Source organism: Orcinus orca, chromosome 21, assembly GCF_937001465.1.
Source record: "Orcinus orca chromosome 21, mOrcOrc1.1, whole genome shotgun sequence".
NCBI classification, from domain to species: Eukaryota; Metazoa; Chordata; class Mammalia; order Artiodactyla; family Delphinidae; genus Orcinus; species Orcinus orca.
Window position 1 is genome coordinate 160,196 of NC_064579.1, and position 23,660 is coordinate 183,855.

Sequence of the window (23,660 nt, forward strand, 5' to 3'; positions counted from 1 at the left end):
TAAGGTCTTCACGCTATCCCTAGCTCATTTCCTGACACTATCCCTGGCCTGGAAGCTGACTCTGTCCCGACCTAATTTCCTGCCTCTTATCCTCAGTGAAGCCCTAATGCTCTCCCTAACTAAGGCCCAGATTAGTCCTAACTCAGGCCCCCACACTGTCTCTAACTAAGGCCCGGAATCTATCCCTAATATAGGACCTGCTGCCGGCAATAACTAAAATCCGGACACTATCCTGAGTTAGGAATCTGACCCATTTCTAACCAAGGTCCTGACGCTGTCCCTAAGAAAGCCCTGCCTCTGTCCCTAAGTGAAGGCCTGAGGCTGTGCCTAACTCAGGCCCTGAAGCTATGCCTAACTGAGGACTTGCCGCTGTGACTACCTCTGGTCCTGATCATGTCTTTAACTAAGACCCTATTGCTGACTGACCAAAGTCCCTGATGCAGCTCCTACATCATGCCCTGACAGTGTCCCCAGCTAAGGGCCTTAGGCTAGGCTTCATTCAAGCTCTGAGACAGGCTCTGAAGCTGTCCCTACCTGAAGCCCTGACACTGGTTCTAATTAAGGCCTTGATACTCTCAGTGACTAAGGTCTAGACACTATCCCTAGCTCATTTCCTGACACTATCCCTGGCCTGGAAGCTAGCTCTGTCCCGAGATAATTTCCTGCCTCTTATCCTCACTGAAACACTAATGCTCTCCCTAACTAAGCCCAGACTAGTCCTAACTAAGGCCCTGACACTGTCCATAAGAAAGCCTTGTCTCTGTCCCTAAGTGAAGGCCTGAGGCTGTGCCTAACTCAGGCCCTGAAGCTATGCCTAACTGAGGCCTTGAAGCTGTGACCAACTCAGGCCCTGATCATGTCTTTAACTAAGACCCTATTGTTGACCCAACAAAGGCCCTGATGCAGTTCCTACATCGTGCCCTGACAGTGTCCCCAGCTAAGGGTCTGATGCTAGGCCTAAATCAATATTAGTAAGTATAAGTAAGTATACTGCGTGTCTACCTGCAAAAGCGGGCCTGATGGCACAAGGCGTGTTTCCCATTTTGAAAGTTCTATTCATGGGGCCTTGAATTTCCCGGAGAGGCATACTGTTCATGGCTCTGTAGAAACTGTAGGTTTGGCTCTGGGAAGAAATGGGGTTTTCTCTACTAACACATGGTGCTTCCAAGGCCTGGTTGGGAGCTGTTGCTGCCACTCTCTATACCTACGTGAAGACCAAAAGTCAGCCGTTGCCTCGAGGTAAGTCCCTGAATTGCCCTGCTGAAGCGGAGGCATGCAGCAGTTTCAAAATGGACGTCGTCGCAGTGCAGGAAAGCTTTTTTTTTTTTTTCCTTTGTACACGGGCCTCTCACTGTTGAGGCCTCTCCCGTTCCGGAGCAGAGACTACAGACGCGCAGGCTCTGCGGCCTTGGCTCTCGGGCCTATTCACTCCGGGGCATGTTGGAACTTCCCGGTCCGGGGCACGAACTCGTGTCTCCTGCATCGGCAGGCAGACCCTCCACCACTGCGCCACCAGGGAAGCCCGAAGTTCTGCATTAGTTTAACGTTAGGACACTTTTCCGGACACATAGAACACTCGCGTGGGCACCCTATTCCCTGCAAGGACACTGAGTAGTGGCAGGCTCCACTGTTCTGCTCAGAAACATCCAGGCCTGGAAGCCATTCCCAGTCACTCTATGTATGCCGAGTGTAGGGAAACACACTGCACTCTTCCTTGGGACAGCTAGATTTCCTCAGCACGCCAACAGCTCCAGGAAGTCTGTTCTCTCACGTCCTACATGCCATAGAAGTCTTCCTCATTGCCCTCATCTGAGCTGCACCTGGAAAAACCATCTTCTTTGCATTCTTTCTAAGAACTCATACTCGAAGACATCATACCATGAGGACATAGCCGGCATGCATTCCTACTGTAATTAAAGCAGAGCTCTTCCTGTTAAACTGCAGCATTTAAGAGACTAAGGACCGAGAGCCTACTTAGAGCGTTCCTGGGTGAGGGAGTTCCTTGCATGTTGAACACCCTGTGAAGAAATGTTGATTCAGGGAGGAGACTAGTGTGTAGCTAGAGCCTCCTTTGACTTGTGAGAAAACACAAGGATATAAGCTGCATGTTCACTGGAGACGGAGGTCAGATCACAGAAATCTTCCCTGCCCATTTTCTTCCTCCTTTTTTCAATATTCGGGCCTCTAACTGTTGTGGCCTCTCCCGTTGCGGATCACAGGCTCCAGAAGCGCAGGCCCAGTGGCCATGGCTCACGGGCCCAGCCGCTCTGTGTCCTGTGGGATCTTCCCGGACCGGGCCACGAACCTGTGTCCCCGGCTTAGGCAGGAGGACTCGCCTCTCAAACACTGCGCCACCAGAGAAGCCCGAAATTCTGCATTTCTTTAACGTTAGCACACTTTGCCGGACACTTAGAACACTCGCGTTGGCACCCTATTCCCTGAAAGAACACTGAGGAGCTGCAGGCTCCAGTGTTCTGCTTAGAAACATCCAGGCCCAGAAGCCATTCCCAGTCACTCTATGTATGCCGAGTGTAGGGAAACACACTGCACTCTTCCTTGGGACAGCTAGATTTCCTCAGCACGCCAACAGCTCCAGGAAGTCTGTTCTCTCACGTCCTACATGCCATAGAAGTCTTCCTCATTGCCCTCATCTGAGCTGCACCTGGAAAAACCATCTGCTTCGCATTCCTTCTAAGAACTCATACTCGAAGACACCATACCATGAGGACATAGCTGGCATGCATTCCTACTGTAATTAAAGCAGAGCTCTTCCTGTTAAACTGCAGCATTTAAGAAGAGACTAAGGACCGAGAGCCTACTTAGAGCGTTCCTGGATGAGGGAGTTCCCTGCATGTTGAACACCCTGTGAAGAAAAGTTGATTCAGGGAGGGGACTAGTGTGTAGCTAGAGCCTCCTTTGACTTGTGAGAAAACACAAGGGTATAGGCTGCATGTTCACTGGAAATGGGGGCCAGATCACAGAAATCTTCCCTGCCCATTTATTTCCCCCCTTTTTTTGCAATATGCGGGCCTCTAACTGTTGTGGCCTCTCCCGTTGCAGATCACAGGCTCCAGAAGCCCAGGCCCAGTGGCCATGGCTCACGGGCCCAGCCGCTCTGCGTCCTGTGGCATTTTCCCAGACTGGGCTACAAAACCGTGTCAACGACTTCGGCAGGCGGACTCTCAACCACTGTGCCACCAGGGAAACCCCGCTTGCCCATTTTGAAAGGTCCATTCATGCTGTCTGGAAACTTCCTAAAGTACAGGTTTCTAACGGGCCTGTAGTAAGTGTAGGCAGTACTCTGGGAACAAAGGAATTTTCGCTAAATATACAGGGTGCTACCGTAGCCTGTTTAGGAGCGGCATCTGATTATAGGCCTAACTTGAGCCTGCCTTGGTTGACGCAGTTCGCTAAACGCAGGACAACCTGCGAATAGAAGTTCATTCAGGGAAGGACCCATTGTGTATCTTGTGGGAGAAAGGCTGCTTGTGTTCCACCTGCAACTAAAGGAGACTTCTTCGTGTAACACTGCAGTGTTTTGGGAGAGGAAATGCTTATAGGCCTAACTAGAGCCTGTCTTGTTGGAGGCAGTTTGCTACACGCAGAAGGCCCTCCGAAAGAAGTTGATTCATGTAAGGGCCCATTATGAACCTTCTGTGTCTTTAGAAATCTTAAATTTACAGGTAAGTATACTGCGTGTCTACCTGCAAATGTGGGCCTGATGGCACAAGGCATGTTTCCCATTTTGAAAGTTCTATTCATGGGGCCTTGAATTTCCCGGAGAGGCATACTGTTCACGGCTCTGTAGAAACTGTAGGCTTGGCTCTGGGAAGAAATGGGGTTTTCTCTACTAAAACATGGTGCTTCCAAGGCCTGGTTGGGAGCTCATGCTGCTATTCTCTATACCTACGTGAAGACCAAAAGTCAGCCGTTGCCTCAAGGTAAGTCCCTGAATTGCCCTGCTGAAGCGGAGGCATGCAGCAGTTTCAAAATGGACGTCGTCGCAGTGCAGGAAGGCTTTTTTTTTTTTTTCTTTGTACACGGGCCTCTCACTGTTGTGGCCTCTCCCGTTCTGGAGCAGAGACTACAGACGCGCAGGCTCAGCAGCCTTGGCTCTAGGGCCTATTCACTCCGGGGCATGTTGGAACTTCCCGGTCCGGGGCACGAACTCGTGTCTCCTGCATCGGCAGGCAGACTCTCCATCACTGCGCCACCAGGGAAGCCCGAAGTTCTGCATTAGTTTAACGTTAGGACACTTTTCCGGATACATAGAACACTCGCGTGGGCACCCTATTCCCTGCAAGGACACTGAGTAGCGGCAGGCTCCACTGTTCTGCTCAGAAACATCCAGGCCCGGAAGCCCTTCCCAGTCACTCTGTGTATGCTGACAGTAGGGAAACACACTGCACTCTTCCTTGGGACAGCTAGATTTCCTCAGCATGCCAACAGCTCCAGCAAGTCTCTTGTTCACATCCTACATGCCATAGAAGTCTTCCTCATTGCCCTCATCTGAGCTGCACCTGGAAAAACAATCTTCTTCGCAGTTTTTCTAAGAACTCATAACAGAAGACACGATACCAACAGGAGATAGCCTGCATGCATTCCTACTGTAATTAAAGCAGAGTTCTTCCTGTTAAACTGCAGCATTTAAGAAGAGACTAAGGCCCGAGAGCCTACTTAGAACTTTCCTTGGATGAGGGAGTTCGCTTGGGAGGGGACTAATGTCTACCTGCAAATGCGGACCTGTTGGCACAAGCCGTGTTTCCTAATTAGTCCCGAGGCTGTGACACTTTCTCTAACTAAGGCCTGCATGCTCGTCTTAAGTCAGGGCATAATGTTGTCTGTATCTAAGGCCCTGAATCTACACCTAACTCAGGCTTCACACTGTCCGTATCTATGACCCTGTCACTACTCCTAACTCAGGCTCTCACATTATTTCTAACAAAGTCTCTGATGCTAGTCCTAACTAAGGCCCTGACACTGTCCCTAACTAAGGCCTTGATACTACTCCTAACTCAGGCCATAACCCTGGTCCTAATTATGGCGCTGACACCTCTCATAACTCAGGCACTGAAATGATACTTAACAAAGGCTCTAATGGTAGTCCTAACTAATGCCCTGACTCTGTCCCTAACAGGGCCTTGACACTGTCACTAAATATTGTCCTGACACTACACCTAATTCAGGCCCTGACACGAAACTTAACTAAGGCTCTGATGATAGTCCTAAGGCCCTGTAACTGTCCCTAACTAAGGCCCTGAGAGCACTCGTAACCCAGGCCCTGACACAATTCCTAACATAGGCTCTGATGCTAGGCCTAAATAAGGCCCTGACAGTGTCCCTAAATATGGCTCTAACACTACTACTAAATCTGACGTAGATACTGGCCCTAGCTAAGGCTTTGATACTACTCCGAACTGAGGCCCTGACAGTTTCCCTATCTAAGGCACTAACACAACTCCTAACTCAGGCCCTGACAGTATCCCTAACTAAGGTCTTGACACTACTCCTAACTCAGGCCCTCACATGATTCCTAACAGTCTCCGATGCTAGCCCTAACTAAGGCCTTGACACTGTCCCTAACTAAGGCCTTGACACTACTACTAACTCAGGCCATGACCCTGGTCCTAACTAGGGCCTTGACAACACTCCTAACTCAGGCCCTGAAATGTTACTTAACAAAGGCTCTAATGACAGTCCTAACTAATGCCCTGACGCTGTCTCTAACTAAGGCCTTGACCCTGTCACTAACTAAGGCCTTGACACTAGCTTTAATTCAAGCCCTGACACCATACCTAACAAAGGCTCTGTTGCTAGTCCTAACTAAGGCCATGACACTGGCCCTAACTAAGACCCTAACACTATGCATAACTCAGGCCATAATATTGTCAGTAACTAAAGATCTGAAAGTAAACTTAATTCAGGCCCTGACACTGTCCCTAACTAAGGCCCTGACACTACTCCTAACTAAGGCCCTCACATGATTTCTAGCAAAGTCTCTGATGCTAGTCCTAACAAATGCCCTGACACTGTCCCTAACGAAGGCCCTGACACTACTGCTAACTCTGGCCCTGATACTGTCCCTAAGTCAGGCTCTGATACTGCACCTCTTTCAGGTCCTGACACTACTCTTAACTCGGGCCCTGAAACGATACTTAACGAAGGGCTTTATGCTAGTCCTAACTAAGCCCCTGCCCCTGCCCCTAACTAAAGCCTTGAAACTACTTCCTAACTCAGTCCCTGACACTGTCCCTTACTAAGGCCCTTACACTACTCCTAACTCAGGCCCTAACTCTGTGCCTAATATAGGCTCTGATGCTAGTCCTAACTAAGCCCCTGACACTGACCTAACTAAGGCCTTCACACTACTCCTAAGGGACTGACAGTGTGCCTAAATAAGGCTCTAACAGTACTCCTACCTCAGGCCCTGTCAAGATATGTAACGAAGGCTCTGATGCTAGACCTAACTAAGGCCCTGTCACCGCCCCTAACTTAGATTCTGATACTACTCCTAATTCAAGCTCTGACACTGTCCGTAACTAAGGCGTTGATGCTACTCCTAAGTCAGGCCTTGACACGGTTCCTAGAGAAGACTCTGATACTAGTCCTAAGACCCTGACACTGGCCCTAACTTAGGCCTTGACACTATTCCTAACTAAGGTGTGACAGTGTCCCTAACTCAGGCCCTGACACAATACCTAACAGATGCTCTGATGCTAGTCCTAAGTACGGCCCTGAAACTCTTCCTAAATAACGCCCTGTCACGACCCTTACTCAGGACCTGAGTCTCTCCCTAACAAAGGCCATGATGGTACTCCTAACTCAGGCCATGACACTGACCCTAACTAAGGCCCTGACACTGCTCTTAACTCAGGCCCTGACATGATACCTAACAGAGGCTCTGATGCTACTCCTAATGAAAGCCATGACACTGACCCTAACTAAGACCCTAACACTACTCCAAACACCGGCCAAGACACTGTCCGTAACTGAAGCCCTGAAACTAAACCTAAATCAAGCCCTGACACTGTCCCTAACTAAGGCCCTGACACTACTCCTAAATCAGGCCCACCCACAATTCCTAACAAAGTCTCTGATGCTAGCACTAGCTAAGGTACTGAAAGTGGCATTAACTAAGGCCTTGACACTATTCCTAAATCAGGCCCTGACACTGTCCCTAACTAAGGCCCTGACACTACTGCTAACTCAGGCCCTGATACTGTCCCTAACTAACGCCCTGACACACCTAACTCAGGCCATGACCCTGCCCCAAACTAAAGCTCTGACACTACTCCTAACTCAGGCCCTGATGCTGTCACTAACTAACGCCCTGATACTACTCCTAACTGAGGCCCTCACACGATTCCTAACAAACTCTCTGATGCTTGACCTAACTACGGCCCGGACACTGGCACTAACTAATGCCTTGACACTACTCCTAACACTGGCCCAGACAGTCTCCCTCAGTTAGACTCTGACACCGCACGTATTTCAGGCCCTGACACTACTCCTAACTCAGGGCCTGACACAATACCTAATGAAGGGCCTTATGCTAGTCCTAACTAAGCCCCTGACAATGACCCTAACTAAGGCTTTGACACTACTCTTAACCTAGGTCCTGAAACTGTCCCTAACTAAGGCACTGACTCTCTGCCTAACATAGGCTCAGATGCTAGTCCTAACTAAGCTCGTTACCCTGGCCTAACTAAGGCCTTCAAACTACTCCTAACTAAGGGTCTGACAGTGTCCCTAACTAAGGCGTTAACACTACTCCTACACAGCCCTGAAACGATACGTAATGAAAACTCTGTTGCAAGTCCTAACTAAGGCCCTGTCACTGTCCCTAACTTAGGCCATGACACTGTGTTTAACTATCGCCCTGGCACTACTCCTACCTAAGGCCATGAAACTGGTCCTAACTAAGTCCCTGACACCACTCCTAACTCAGGCCCTGACATGATACTTAACAAAGGCTCTAATGGTAGTCCTAACTAAAGCCCTGACACTGTCCCTAACTAAGGCCTTGACACTGTCCCTAAGGCCCTGACACTACATCTAACTCAGGCCCACCTACGATTCCTAACAAAGTCTCTGATGCTAGCCCTAGCTAAAGCACTAACACTGGCATTAACTAAGACCCTGACACTACTGCTAATTCAGGCCCTGATACTGCCTCTCACTAATGCCCGGATGCTACACCTAACACAGACCCTGACACTGCCCCAAACTAAAGTCTGGACTCTACTCCTAACTCAGGCCCTGACATGATACCTAAAGAAGGGCCTTATGCTAGATTTATCTGCTCCTGATACTGTCTGTAACTAACACCCTGACACTAATGCTAACTCAGGCTCTCACACGGTTCCTAACAAAGTCTCTGATGCTAGTCTTAACTAAGGCCCTGCCACTGGCACTAAGGCCTTGACACAGTTCCTAACTCAAGCCCTGATACTGTCCCTTACTCAGGCCCTGATACTGCACCTATTTCAGGCCCTGACACTACTCCTAAAAAGGGCCCTGACATGATACCTCACAAAAGGCCTTATGCTAGTCCTAACCAAGCCCCTGACACTGGCCTTAACTAAGGCCTTCACACGACTCCTAAATCAGTCCCTAACACTGTCCCTAAAGAATTCCCTCCTGCCGTCAATATCTAAAGTCCTGACACTATCCTGAGCTTATATCGTGACCCATCTCTTACTAAGGTCCTGGAACTGTCCCTAAATGTCACTTGACACTGTCCTAAGTGAGGCCCTGAGGCTGCGCCTAACAGAAGCCCAGATAATGTCTTTAACATGGACTCTGATGCTGCTCCTACGTCATGCCCTCACACTGTCCAGGGATAAGGCCCTGACGTAAGGCTTCACTCAGGCCCTGTTGCTCTCCCTAATTCATGTTCTGACGCTGTCCCTACATGAAGCCCTGATGCTGGTCCTAAATAAGGCCCTGATCCACTCAGTAAAAAGCATCTTGATGCTATCCCTAGGTCATTTCCTGATATCATCCCTACATCTTAACCTGACCCTGTCCATAACTAATGTTGTGCCTCTTATGCTAACTAAAGCCATCATGCTGTACCAAAGTAAAGCCCTGAAATTAGTTCCAAGGGTGTCACACTGTCCCTAACTAAGCCCTGGATGCTCGTCTTAAGTCAGGGCATGATACTGTGCCTAACTAAGGTCCTGAAACTACACCTAACTCAGGCCCTGACACTGTCCCTAATTAAAACCCTGACACTACTGCTAACTCAGGCCCTCACATGATTCCTAACAAAGGCTGTGATGCTAGTCCTAACTAAGGCCCTGGCACTGACCCTAACTGAGGCCCTGACACTATTCATAACTCAGGTCCTGACACGATACATAACAAAAGCTCTAATGCTACTCTTAACTAAGGCCCTGACACTGTCCCTTTCTAAGGCCCTGACACTACTGCTAATTCAGGCCCTGACACTGTCCCTAACTAAGGCCCTGAGACTATTCCTAAATCAGGCAGTGAAAATGTCCCTAACTAAGGCCCTGAGACTATTCCTAAATCAGGCAGTGAAACTGTCCCTAACTGAGGCCCTGACACTACTTCTAAGTCAGGGGCTGATACAATACCTAATGAAGGCAATAAGGCTACCCCTAAGTTAGCCCCTGAACCTGGCTTAAATAAGGCCTTCACACTACTCCTAACTAAGGCACTGACCTTGTCCCTAACTAAGGCTTTAACACTACTCCTACCTCAGGCCGTGACACAATACGTAGCGATGCCTCTGATGATATTCCTTAGTAAGGCCCTGTCAGTCTCCTTAACTTAGGCTCTGACACTACTCTTAACTCAGGCCCTGACAGTGTCCCCAACTAAGGCCTTTATTCTACTCCTATCTCAGGCCTTGACACGGTACCTAAATAAGGCCCTGATGCTAGTCCTAACTAAGGCCCTGACACTGGCCCTAACTCAGGCCTTGACACTACTCCTACCTAAGGTCTGCCAATGTCCCTAAATAAGGCCCCGACACTACTCCTAACTCAAGCCCTGACACGATACCTAACGGAGGCTCTGATGCTAGTCGTAACTAAGGCCCTGATCCTCTCAGTGACAAGTGTCTTTACACTAACCCTAAGCCATTTCCTGACATCGTACTTAGATCTTAACCTGACCCTGTCCATAAATAATGTCCTGCCTCATATGCTAACTAAAGCCCAAAGCTGTACATAAGTAAAACCCTGCAATTAGTCCCGAGGCTGCGACACTGTCCCTAACTAAGGTCTGGATGCACGTCTTAAGTCAGGGTATGATACTGCCTGTCACTAAGGTCCTGAAATTGTACCTAACTCAAGCCATGACTATGTACCTGACTAGGGCCTTAACACTACTCCTATTTCAGGCCGTCACACGATTCCTAACAAAGGCTGTGATGCTAGTCCTAACTAAGGCCCTGGCATGGTCTCTAACTAAAGCCTTGACACTACACCTAACTCAGACCCTGACGCTGTCCCTAACTAAAGCCCTGAGTCTGTCCCTAAATAAGGACTAGACACTGTCACTAACTAAGGCCCTGAAACTACCCCTAATTCAGGCCCTGACACGGTACCTAACAAAGGCTCTGATGCTAGTCCTAATTAAGCCATGACACTGGACCTAACTAAGACACTGACACTACTCCTAATTCAGGCCCTGATACTGTCCCTAACTTAGGCCCTGACACTGCACCTACGCCAGGCCCTGACACTACTCCTAACTCAGGCGATGACACGATACCTAACAAAGGGCCTTTTGCTAGTCCTAACTAAGCCCCTAACCCTGGCCTAACTAAGACCTTCACATTACTCCTCAGTAAGGGCCTGACAGTGTCCCTAACTAAGGCTTTAACATTACTCCTACTTCAGGCCCTGACACAATATGTAATGAAGGCTCTGATGATATTCCTAACTAAGGCCCTGTCACTGTCCCTACCTTAGGACCTGACATTTCTCCTAAGTCAGGCTCTGAAACTGTCACTAACTAAGGCCCTGACGCTACTCTGAACTCAGGCCTTGACAAGGTACAGAAAGAATGCTCTGATGCTAGTCCTAACTAAGGACCTGACACGGGCCCTAACTTAGGCCTTGACACTACTCCTAACTCAGGTCTGACAGTGTCCCTAACTAAGACCCTGACAATACTCCGAACACAGGCCAAGACACTGTCCGTAACTAAAGCCCTGAAACTAAACCTAAATCAGGCCCTGACACTGTCCCTAACTAAGGCCCTAACACTACTCCTAAATCAGGCCCACCCACGATTCCTAACAAAGTCTCTGATGTAAGCCCTAACTAAGGCACTGACAGTGGCAATCACTAAGACCTTGACACTACTCCTAAATCAGGCCCTTACACTGTCCCTAACTAAGGCCCTGAAACTACTGCTAACTCAGGACCAGATACTGTCCTTAACTAATGCTCTGACACTACAGCAAACCATGCCTTGACACTGTGCCAAACTAAAGCCCTGACACTACTCCTAACTCAGGCCCTGATACTGTCCCTAACTAACGACCTGACACTACTCCTAAGTGAGGCCCTCACACGATTCCTAACAAAGTTTCTGATGCTTGTCCTAACTACGGCCCTGACACTGGCACTAAGGCCTTGACACTACTCCTAACTCAGGCCCAGATACTCTCTCTAACTTAGACTCTGACACCACACGTATTTCAGGCCCTGAGACTCCTCCTAACTCAGGCCCTGAAATGATACCTAACGAAGGGACTTATGCTAGTCCTAACTAAGCCCCTGACAATGGCCCTAACTAAGGCCTTCGCACTACTCCTAACATAGGCCCTGACACTGTCCCTAACTAAGGCCTTGACACTACTCTAACACAGGCCCTGACTCTGTGCCTTACATAGGCTCAGATGCTAGTCCTAACTAAGGCCCTGACACTGGACTAACTAAGGCCTTCACACTACTCCTAACTAAGCGTCTGACAGTGTCACTAACTAAGGTGTTAACACTACTCCTACTCAGGCCCGGACTCGATACGTAACGAAAGCATTTTTGCTAGTCCTAATTAAGGCCCTGTCACTGTCCCTAATTTAGGCCCTGACACAACTCCTAAGTCAGGACCTGACACTATCCCTAAATAAGGCCCTGATGCTACTCCGAACTCAGGCCTTGACAAGGTACCCCAAGAAGGTTCCGATGCTAGTCCTAAATAAGGCCCGACACAGGCCCTAACTCAGACCTTGACCCTACACCTATCTCAGGTCTGACAGTGTCCCTAGCTAAGGCCCTGACACTAATCCTAACTCAGGCCCTAACACGGTACCTAACAGAGGCTCTGATGATAGTGCTAACTTAGGCCCTGATCCTCTCAGTAACAAGCATCTTGACACTATCCCTAGGTCATTTCCTGACATAATCCATAGATCTTAACCTGACCCTCTCCATAACTAAAGTTGTGCCTCTTATGCTAACTGAAACCATCAGTCTGTACCTAAGTACAGCCAAGAAATTAGTCCCAAGGCTGTGACACTGCCCCTAAATAAGGCCTGGATAGTGGTATTAAGGGAGGGCATAAAACAGTCCTTAAAAAAGGCCCTGAAACTACACCTAACTCAGGCCCTGACACGATTCCTAACAAAGGCTGTGATGCTTATCCTGACTAAGTTGCTGACACTGTAAGTAACTATGGCCTTGACACTACACCTAAGTCAGGACCTGACAGTATCCCTAACTATGACCCTGGCACTACTCCTAACTCAGGCCCTGTCATGATACTTAACAAAGGCTCTAATTGTAGTCCTAACAAAAGTCGTGACTCTGTCCATAACTAAGGCCCTGACATTGTCCCTAACTACGGCCCTGACACTACTGTTAACTCAAGCCCTGATACTGTCCCTAATTAATCCCCTGACACTACACCTAACTCAGGCCCTGACACTGCCCCTAACTAAATTGCTGACACTACTCGTAACTCAGGCCCTGATACTGCACCTATTTCAGGTCTGACACTACTCCTAACTCAGGCCTTGACATGACACTTAGCAAAGGCTCTAATGGTAGTCGTAACTAAAGCCCTGAGTCTGTCCCTAACTAAGGCCTTGACACTGTCACTAACAAAGGCTCTGACACTACCCCTAATTCAGGCCCTGAAACGGTACCTAACAAAGGCTCTGATGCTAGTCCTAATAAAGGCCCTGACAGTGGCACAAACAAAGACCTTAACACTACTCCTAACTCAGGCCCTGACACTGCCTCTAACTAAATCCCTGACACTACCCCTAACTCAGTCCCGGATATTGTCCCTAACTGATGCCCTGACACTGCACCTATGTCAAACCCTGACACTACTCCTAACTCAGACCCTGACATGATGCCTAACCAAAGCACTTATGCTAGTCCTAACAAAGCTCCTGATAGTGTCCCTAACTAATGCCCTAACACTACTCCTAAGTGAGGCCCTCACACGATTCCTAACAAAGTCCCTGATGCTAGTCCTAACTAAGGCCCTGACTCTGTTCCTAACTAAGGCCTTGACATTGTCACTAATTAAGACCGTGACACTACCCCTAACACAGGCCCTGACACGGTACCTAACAAAGGCTCTGATGCTAGTCCTAAGTAAGGCCCTGACACCGCCACTAACAAAGGCCTTGACACTACTCCTAACTCAGGCCCTGACACTGTCCCGAACTAAGGCCCTGAGAGTACTGCTAACTCAGGCCCTGATACTGTTCCTAACTAATGCCCTGACACTACAGCTAAGTCAGGACCTGACACTGCCCCTAACTAAAGCGCTGACGCTACTCCTAATTCAGACCCCGATACTGTCCATAACTCACGCTCTGACACTGCACCGATTTCAGGCCCTGACACTACTCCTAAGTCTGGCCCTGGCATGATACCTAACGAAGGGCCTTATGCTAGTCCTAAGTAAACCCCTGACACTGGCCTTAACTAAGGCCTTGACACTACTCCTAACTCAGTCTCAACAATGTCCCTAACTAAGGCCCTGCTGCCATCAATATCTAAAGTATTGACACTATCCTGAGCTTATATGGTGACCCGTCTCTTACTGAGGTCCTGAAACTGTCCCTAAGTGACACTTGACACTGTCCCTAAGTGAGGCCCAGAGGTTGCACCTAACAGAAGCCCTGATAAGGTCTTTAACAAACACCGTGATGCGGCTCCTACGTCATGCCCTCACACTGTCCAGGGCTAAGGCCCTGAAGTTAGGCTTCACTCAGGCCCTGTTGCTCTCTCTAATTCAGGCTCTGACACTCTCCCTACTTGGAGCCCTGATGCTCGTCCTAAATAAGGCCCTGATCCTGTCAGTACAAGCGTCGTGACACTGTGACTAGGTCATACCCTGAGATCATCCCTAGATCTTAACCTAACCCGGTCCATAACTAATGTCCTGCCCCTTATGCTAACTAAAGCCCTCATGCTGGACTTAAGTAAAGCCTTGAAATTAGTCCCGAGGCTTGGAAACTGTCCCTATCTAAGGCTGGATGCTCATCTTAAGTCAGTTCATGATACTCTCCTTAATAAGGCCCTGAAACTACACCTAACTCAGGCCCTGAAACTGTCCCTAAATAATGCCCTGACACTACTGCTAACACAGGCCCTCAAACGTTTCCTAACAAAGGCTGTGATGCTAGTTCTAACTAAGACCCTGACAGTGTCCCTAACAATGGTCTTGGCACTACTCCTAACTCAGGCCCTGAAACGATTCCTAACAAAGGCTGTGATGCTTATCCTGACTAAGGTGCTGACACTGTAACTAACTATGGCCTTGACACTACATCTAACTCAGGCCCTGACACTGTCCCTAACTATGGCCCTGGCACTACTCCTAACTCAGGCCCTGTCATGATACTTAACAAAGGCTCTAATGGTAGTCCTAAATAAAGCCCTGATTCTGTCCCTAACTGAGGCCCTGACATTGTCCCTAACTAAGGCCCTGACACTACTGTTAATTCAAGCCCTGATACTGTCCCTAACTAATCCCCTGACACTACACCTAACTCAGGCCCTGACACTGCCCCTAACTAAATTGCTGATACTACTCCTAAGGCAGGCCCTGATACTGTCCTTAACTCAGGCCCTGACATTGCACCTATTTCAGGTCTGACACTACTCCTCACTCAGGCCCTGACATGATACTTAACAAAGGCTCTAATGGTAGTTGTATCTAAAGCCCTGAGTCTAACCCTAACTAAGGCCTTGACACTGTCACTAACTAAGGTCCTGACACGACCACTAATTCAGGACCTGAAACTGTACCTAACAAAGGCTCTGATGCTAGCCCTAACTAAGGCCCTGACACTGACACTAACAAAGGCCTTGACATTACTCCTAACTCATGCCCTGACACTGTCCCTAACTAATGCCCTGACACTACAGCTAACTCAGGACCTGACACTGTCCCTAACTAAAGCGCTGATGCTACTCCTAATTCAGACCCCGATACTGTCCATAACTCACGCTCTGACACTGCACCGATTTCAGGCCCTGACATTACTCCTAAGTCTGGCCCTGGCATGATACCTAACGAAGGGCCTTATGCTAGTCCTAAGTAAACCCCTGACACTGGCCTTAACTAAGGCCTTGACACTACTCCTAACTCAGTCTCAACAATGTCCCTAACTAAGGCCCTGCTGCCATCAATATCTAAAGTACTGACACTATCCTGAGCTTATATGGTGACCCGTCTCTTACTGAGGTCCTGAAACTGTCCCTAAGTGACACTTGACACTGTCCCTAAGTGAGGCCCAGAGGCTGCACCTAACAAAAGCCCTGACAATGTCTTCAACAAAGACCCTTATGCGGCTCCTACGTCATGCCCTCACACTGTCCAGGGCTAAGGCCCTGAAGTTAGGCTTCACTCGGGCCCTGTTGCTCTCCCTAATTCAGGCTTTGACACTGTCCTTACCTGAAGCCCTTATGCTCGTCCTAAATAAGGCCCCGATCCTGTCAGTACAAGCGTCGTGACACTGTGACTAGGTCATGGCCTGAGATCATCCCTAGATCTTAACCTAACCCGGTCCATAACTAATGTCCTGCCCCTTATGCTAACTAAAGCCCTCATGCTGGACTTAAGTAAAGCCTTGAAATTAGTCCCAAGGCTTGGAAACTGTCCCTATCTAAGGGCTGGATGCTCATCTTAAGTCAGTTTATGATACTCTCCTTAATAAGGCCCTGAAACTACACCTAACTCAGGCCCTGAAACTGTCCCTAAATAATGCCCTGACACTACTGATAACACAGGCCCTCAAACGATTCCTAACAAAGGCTGTGATGCTAGTTCTAACTAAGGCCCTGACACTGTCCCTAACTATGGCCTTGGCACTACTCTTAACTCAGCCCCTGACACAATTCCTAACAAAGGCTGTGATGCTTATCCTGACTAAGGTGCTGACACTGTAACTAACTACGGCCTTGACACTACACCTAACTCAGGCCCTAACACTGTCTCTAACTATGGCCCTGGCACTACTCCTAATTCAGGCCCTGTCATGATACTTACCAAAGGCTCTAATGGTAGTCCTAACAAAAGCCCTGATTCTGTCCCTAACTAAGGCCCTGACATTGTCCCTAACTAAGGCCCTGACACTACTGTTAACTCAAGCCCTGATACTGTCCCTAACTAATCCCCTGACACTACACCTAACTCAGGCCCTGACACTGCCCCTAACTAAATTGCTGATACTACTCCTAAGGCAGGCCCTGATACTGTCCATAACTCAGGCCCTGACACTGCACCTATTTTAGGCCTGACACTACTCCTAACTCAGGCCCTGACATGATACTTAACAAAGGCTCTAATGGTAGTCGTAACTGAAGCCCTGATTCTGTCCCTAACTATGGCCTTGACACTGTCACTAACTAAGGCCCTGACACTACCCCTAATTCAGGCCCTGACACGGTACCTAACAAAGGCTCTGTTGCTAGTCGTAACTAAAGCCATGACACTGGTCCTGACTAAGACCGTGACACTACTCCTAACTCAGGTCATGACACTTTCAGTAATTAAAGCCCTGAAAATAAAACTAAATCAGGCCCTGAAACATTCCCTAACTAAGGCCCTGACACTATGCCTAACTAAAGCCCTCCCATGATTCCTAACAAATTCTCTGATGCTTGTCCTAACTAAGGCCCTTACACTGTCCCTAACGAAGGCCCTGACACTACTGCTAACTCAGGCCGTGATACTGTCCCTAACTAATGCCCTGACACTACACCTAACTCAGGCCCTGACACTGCCTCTAACTAAATCCCTGACACTACCCATAACTCAGGCCCTGATATATTCCCTAACTGATGCCCTGACACTACTCGTAACTCAGTCCCTGACATGATACCTAACAAAAGGTCTTTTGCTAGTCCTAACTAAGCTCCTGACCCTGGCCTAACTAAGGCTTTCACACTGCTCCTAACTAAGGTCCTGACAGTGTCCCTAACTAAGGTTTTAACACTACTCCTATGTCAGGCCCTGACACGATATGTAACGATTGCTCTGATCCTAGCCCTACCTAAGGCCCTGTTACTGTCCCTAACTTAGGCCCTGATGCCACTCTGAACTCAGGCCTTGAGAAGGTACCTAAAGATGGCTCTGATGCTAGTCCTACCTAACACCCTGACACGGGCTCTAACTTAGGCCTTGACACTTCTCCTAACTCAGGTGTGACAGTGTCCCTAACTAAGGCCCTGACACTACTTGTATCTCAGACCCTGACACGATACCTAACAGATGCTCTGATGCTACTCCTAACTAAAGCCATGACACCGGCCCTAACTTAGACCCTGACACTACTCCGAACTCAGGCCAAGGCATTGTCCGTAACTAAAGCCCTGAAACTAAACTTAAATCTTGCCCTGACCTTGTCCCTGACTAAGGCCCTGACACTACTCCTAAATCAGGCTGACCCACAATCCCTAACAAAGTCTGTGATGCTAGCCCTAACTAAGGCACTGACACTGGCATTAACTAAGGCCTGTCACTACTCCTAAATCAGGCCCTGACACTGTCCCTAACTAAGGGCCTGACATTACTGCTAACTCAGGCCCTGACACTGTCCCTAACTATGGCCCTGACACTACTCCTAATTCAGACCCTCACACGATTCCTAAAAAAGACTGTGCTGCTAGTCCTAAGTAAGGCCCTGGCACTGTCTCTGAGGCATTGACACTATACCTAACTCAGTCCCTGACACTGTCCCTAACTATGGCCCTGGCACTACTCCTAGCTAAGGCCATGACACTGGTCCTAACTAAGGCTCTGACACCACTGCTAACTCAGGCTCTAACATGATACTTAACAAAGCCTCTGGGCTCTTTGGGTTCTGGGGGGGCTTACGCCAAGGAGCACTTCCCAGAACGTATGCTACCAGTGTCCTTGTCCCCGCTATGGTCTGCAGCCACCCCCTGCCTCTGCAGAAGACTGTCTAACTCTGGCAAATACATCAGAAATACATCTACACTTGGAACTGCTCCTACAGAACACCTACTGAATACTGGCAGAAGACCTTACACCTCCCAAAAGGCAAGAAACTCCCCACGTACCTGGCCGTGTAGATGAAAGGCTCTTGGTGCCCCAGCTAGGAGTCAGTGCTGTGCCTCTGAGTGGGAGGGCCAACTTCAGGACACTGGTCCACAAGAGACCTCCCAGCTCCATGAATATCAAACGGTGAAAATCTCCCAGATCTCCATCTCAACAAAAACACCCAGTCTCACTCAACGACCAGCAAGCTACAGTGCAGGACACCCTATGCCAAACAACTAGCAAGGCAGGAACACAACCCCACCCATTAGCAGAGAGGCTGCCTAAAATCATAACAAGCCCACAGACACCCCAAAACAAACCACCAGACGTGGACCTGCCCACCAGAAAGACAAGATCCAGCCTCATCCACTAGAACACAGGCACTAGTCCCCTCCACCAGGAAGCCTACACAACCCACTGAACCAACATTAGCCACTGGGGACAGACACCAAAAGCAACGGGAACTACAAACCTGCAGCCGGCAAAAAGGAGACCCCAAACACAGTAAGATAAGCAAAATGAGAAGACAGAAAATCACACAGCAGATGAAGGAGCAAGATAAAAACCCACCAGACCTAACAAATGAAGAGGAAATAGGCAGTCTACTTGAAAAAGAATTCAGAATAATGATAGGAAAGATGATCGAAAATCTTGGAAACAGAATAGACAAAATGAAATATACATTTAACAAGGATCTAGAAGAACTAAAGATGAAACAAGCAACAATGAACAACACAATAAATGAAATTAAAAGTACTCTAGAAGGGATCAATAGCAGAATAATTGAGGCAGAAGAATGGATAAGTGACTTGGAAGATAAAATAGTGAAAATAACTACCGCAGAGCAGAATAAAGATAAAAGAATGAAAAGAACTGAAGACAGTCTCAGAGACCGCTGGGACAACATTAAACGCACCAACATTCAAATTATAGGGGTCCCAGAAGAAGGAGAGAAACAGAAAGGGACTGAGAAAATTTTTGAAGAGATTATAGTTGAAAACTTCCCTAATATGGGAAAGGAAATAGTTATTCAAGTCCAGGAAGCACAGAGAGTCCCATACAGGATGAATCTAAGGAGAAACACACAAACACACATATTAATCAAACTATCAAAAATTAAATAGAAAGAAAATATATTAAAAGCAGCAAGGGAAAAATAACAAGCAAGGGAATCCCCTTAAGGTTAACAGGTGATCTTTCAGCAGAAACTTAGCAAGCCAGAAGCGAGTGGCAGGACATATTTAAAGTGATGAAAAGGAAAAACCTACAACCAAGAATACTCTACCCAGCAAGGATCTCAATCAGATTTGATGGAAAAGTTAAAACCTTTACAGACAAGTAAAAGCTGAGAGGGTTCAGCACCACCAGTCCAGCTTTACAACAAATGCTAAAGGAACTTCTCTAGGCAAGAAACACAACAAAAGGAAAAGACCTACAATAATAAACCCAAAACAATTAAGAAAATGGGAATAGAAACATACATATCAATAATTGTCTTACATGTAAATGCATTAAACGCTCCCACCAAAAGACACAGACTGGCTGAATGGATACAAAAGCAAGACCCATATATATGCTGTCTACAAGACACCCACTTCAGACCTAGGGACACATACAGACTGAAAGTGAGAGGATGGAAATAGATATTCCATGCAAATGGAAATCAAAAGAAACCTGGAGTAGCAATTCTCATATCAGACAAAATAGACTTTAAAAGAAAGACTATTACAAGAGACAAAGAAGAAGACTACATAATGATCAAGGGATCAATCCAAGAAGAAGATATAACAATTGTAAATATCTATGCACCCAAGATAGGAGCACCTCAATACATAAAGCAAATACTAACAGCCATAAAAGGGGAAATCAACAGTAACACATTCATAGTAGGGGACTTTAACACCCCACTTTCACCAATGAACAGCTCATCCCAAATGAAAATAAATAAGGAAACACAAGTTTTAAATGATACATTAAACAAGATGGACTTAATTGATATTTATAAGACATTCCATCCAAAAACAACGGAACACACATATTTCTCAAGTGCTCATGGAACATTCTCCAGGATAGATCATATCTTGGGTTACAAATCAAACCTTGGTAAATTTAAGAAAATTGAAATCTTATCAAGTATCTTTTTGGACCACAACGCTGAGACTAGATAACAATTACAGGAAAAGATCTGTAAAAAATACAAACATATGGAGACTAAACAATGAAGTGATCACTGAAGAAATCAAAGAGGAAATCAAAAAATGCCTAGAAACAAATGGCAATGGAGACACGACGACCCAAAACCTATGGGATGCAGCAAAGGCAGTTCTAAGAGGGAAGTTTATACCAATACAATGACCTCCAGAAACAGGAAACATCTCGAATACACAACCTAATGTTGCACCTAAAGCAATTAGAGAAAGAAGAACAAAAAAAACCCAAAGTAAGCAGAAGGAAAGAAATCATAAAGATCAGATCCGAAATAAATGAAAAAGAAATGAAGGAAACGATAGCAAAAATCAATAAAACTAAAAGCTGGTTCTTTGAATAGATAAACAAAATAGATAAACCACTAGCCAGACTCATCAAGAAAAAAAGAGAGAAGACTCAAATAAATAGAATTAGACATGAAAAAGAAGATGTAACAACCGGCACTGCAGAAATACAAAAGATCATGAGAGATTACTACAAGCAACTCTATGCCAATGAAATGGACAACCTGGAAAAAATGGACAAGTTCTTAGAATTACACAACGTGCCAAGACTGAATCAGGAAGAAATAGAAAATATGAACAGACCAATCACAACCACTGAAATTGAAACTATGATTAAAAATCTTCCAACAAACAAAAGCACAGGATGAGATGGCTTCACAGATGAATTCTATCAAACATTTACAGAAGAGCTAACACCTATCCTTCTCAAACTCTTCCAAAATATAGCAGAGGGAGGAACACTCCCAAACTCATTCTACGAGACCACCATCACCCTGATACCAAAACCAGACAAAGCTGTCACAAAGAAAGAAAACTAGGCCGATATCACTGATGAACATAGATGCAAAAATCCTCAACAAAATACTAGCAAACAGAATCCAACAGCACATTAAAAGGATCATACACCATGATCAAGTGGGGTTTATTCCAGGAATGCAAGGATTCTTCAATATATGCAAATGAATCAACATGATACACCATATTAACAAATTGAAGGAGAAAAACCATATGATCATCTCAATAGATGCAGAGAAAGCTTTCGACAAAATTCAACATCCATTTATGATAAAAACCCTCCAGAAAGCAGGCATAGAGGGAACTTTCCTCAAAATAATTAAGGCCATATATGATAAATCCACAGCCAACATCCTCCTTAATGGTGAAAAACTGAAACCATTTCCACTAAGATCAGGAACAAGACAAGGTTGCCCACTCTCACCACTTTTATTCAACATAGCTTTGGAAGTTTTAGTCACAGAAATCAGAGAAGGAAAGGAAATAAAAGGAATCCAAATCGGAAAAGAAGAAGGAAAGTTGTCACTGTTTGCAGATGACATGATACCCTACATAGAAAATCCTACAGATGCTACCAGAAAACTACTATAGCTAATCAATGAATTTGGTAAAGTAGTAGGATACAAAATTAATGCACAGAAATCTCTGGTATTCCTATACACTAATGATGAAAAATCTGAAAGTGAAATTAATAAAGCACTCCCATTTACCATTGCAACAAAAAGAATAAAATATCTAGGAATAAACCTACCTAAGGAGACAAAAGATCTGTATGCAGAAAATTATAGACACTGATGAAAGAAATTAAGGATGATACAAATAGATGGAGAGATATACCATATTCTTGGCTTGGAAGAATCCACATTGTGAAAATGACTCTACTACCCAAAGCAATCTACATATTCAATGCAATCCCTATCAAACTACCACTGGCATTTTTTTTTTTTTTTTTTTTGCTGCACGTGGGCCTCTCACTGTCGTGGCCTCTTCCGCTGTGGAGCACAGGCTCCGGACACACAGACCCAGCGGCCATGGCCCATGGGCCCAGCCGCTCTGCAGCACGCGTGATCCTCCCGGACTGGGGCATGAACCCATGTCCCCCACATCGGCAGGCGGACTCCCAACCACTGCGCCACCAGGGAAGCCCTACCACTGGCATTTTTCACAGAACTAGAACAAAAAATTTCACAACTTGTATGGAAACACAAAAGACCCCGAATAGCCAAAGCAATCTTGAGAACGAATAACGGAGCTGGAGGAATCAGGCTCCCTGACTTCAGACTGTACTACAAAGCTACAGTAATCAAGACAGTATGGTACTGGCACAAAAACGGAAATATAGTGCAATGGAACAGGATAGAAAGCCGAGAGATAAACCCACGCACATATGGTCACCTTATCTTTGATAAAGGAGGCAGGAATGTACAGTGGAGAAAGGACAGCCTCTTCAGTAAGTGGTGCCGGGAAAACTGGACAGGTACATGTAAAAGTATGAGATTAGAACACTCCCTAACACGATACACAAAAATAAGCTCAAAGTAGATTAAAGACCTAAATGTAAGGCCAGACACTATCAAACTCTTAGAGGAAAACAGGCAGAACACTCTATGACATAAATCACAGCAAGATCCTTTTTGACCCACCTCCTAGAGAAATGGAAATAAAAACAAAAATAAACAAATGGGATCTAATGAAACTTAAAAGCTTTTGCGCAACAAAGAAATCACAAACAAGACCAAAAGACAACCCTCAGAATGGGAGAAAATATTTGCAAATGAAGCAACTGACAAAGCATTAATCTCCAAATTTACAAGCAGCTCAATAACAAAAATCAAACAACCCAATCCAAAAATGGGCAGAAGACCTAAATAGACATTTCTCCGAAGAAGATATACAGATTGGCAACAAACACATGAGAGAATGCTCAACATCACTAATCATTAGAGAAATGCAAATCAAAACTACAATGAGGCGGGACCTTGAAGATGGCGGAAGAGTAAGACGCGGAGATAACCTTCCTCCCCACAGATACACCAGAAATACATCTACACGTGGAACAACTCCTACAGAACACCTACTGAAGGCTGGCAGAAGACCTCAGACCTCCCAAAAGGCAAGAAACTCCCCACGTACCTGGGT

At 46.6% G+C, this 23,660-nt stretch overlaps 1 long non-coding RNA gene across 1 annotated transcript in view; it reads right to left on the minus strand.

The window, feature by feature from the left end:
• The window catches only part of LOC125962820 (uncharacterized), a 222,014-nt gene that overhangs the window by 71,797 nt on the left and 126,557 nt on the right, over window positions 1-23,660 (minus strand). The gene's annotated exons all lie outside the window — the stretch shown is intronic.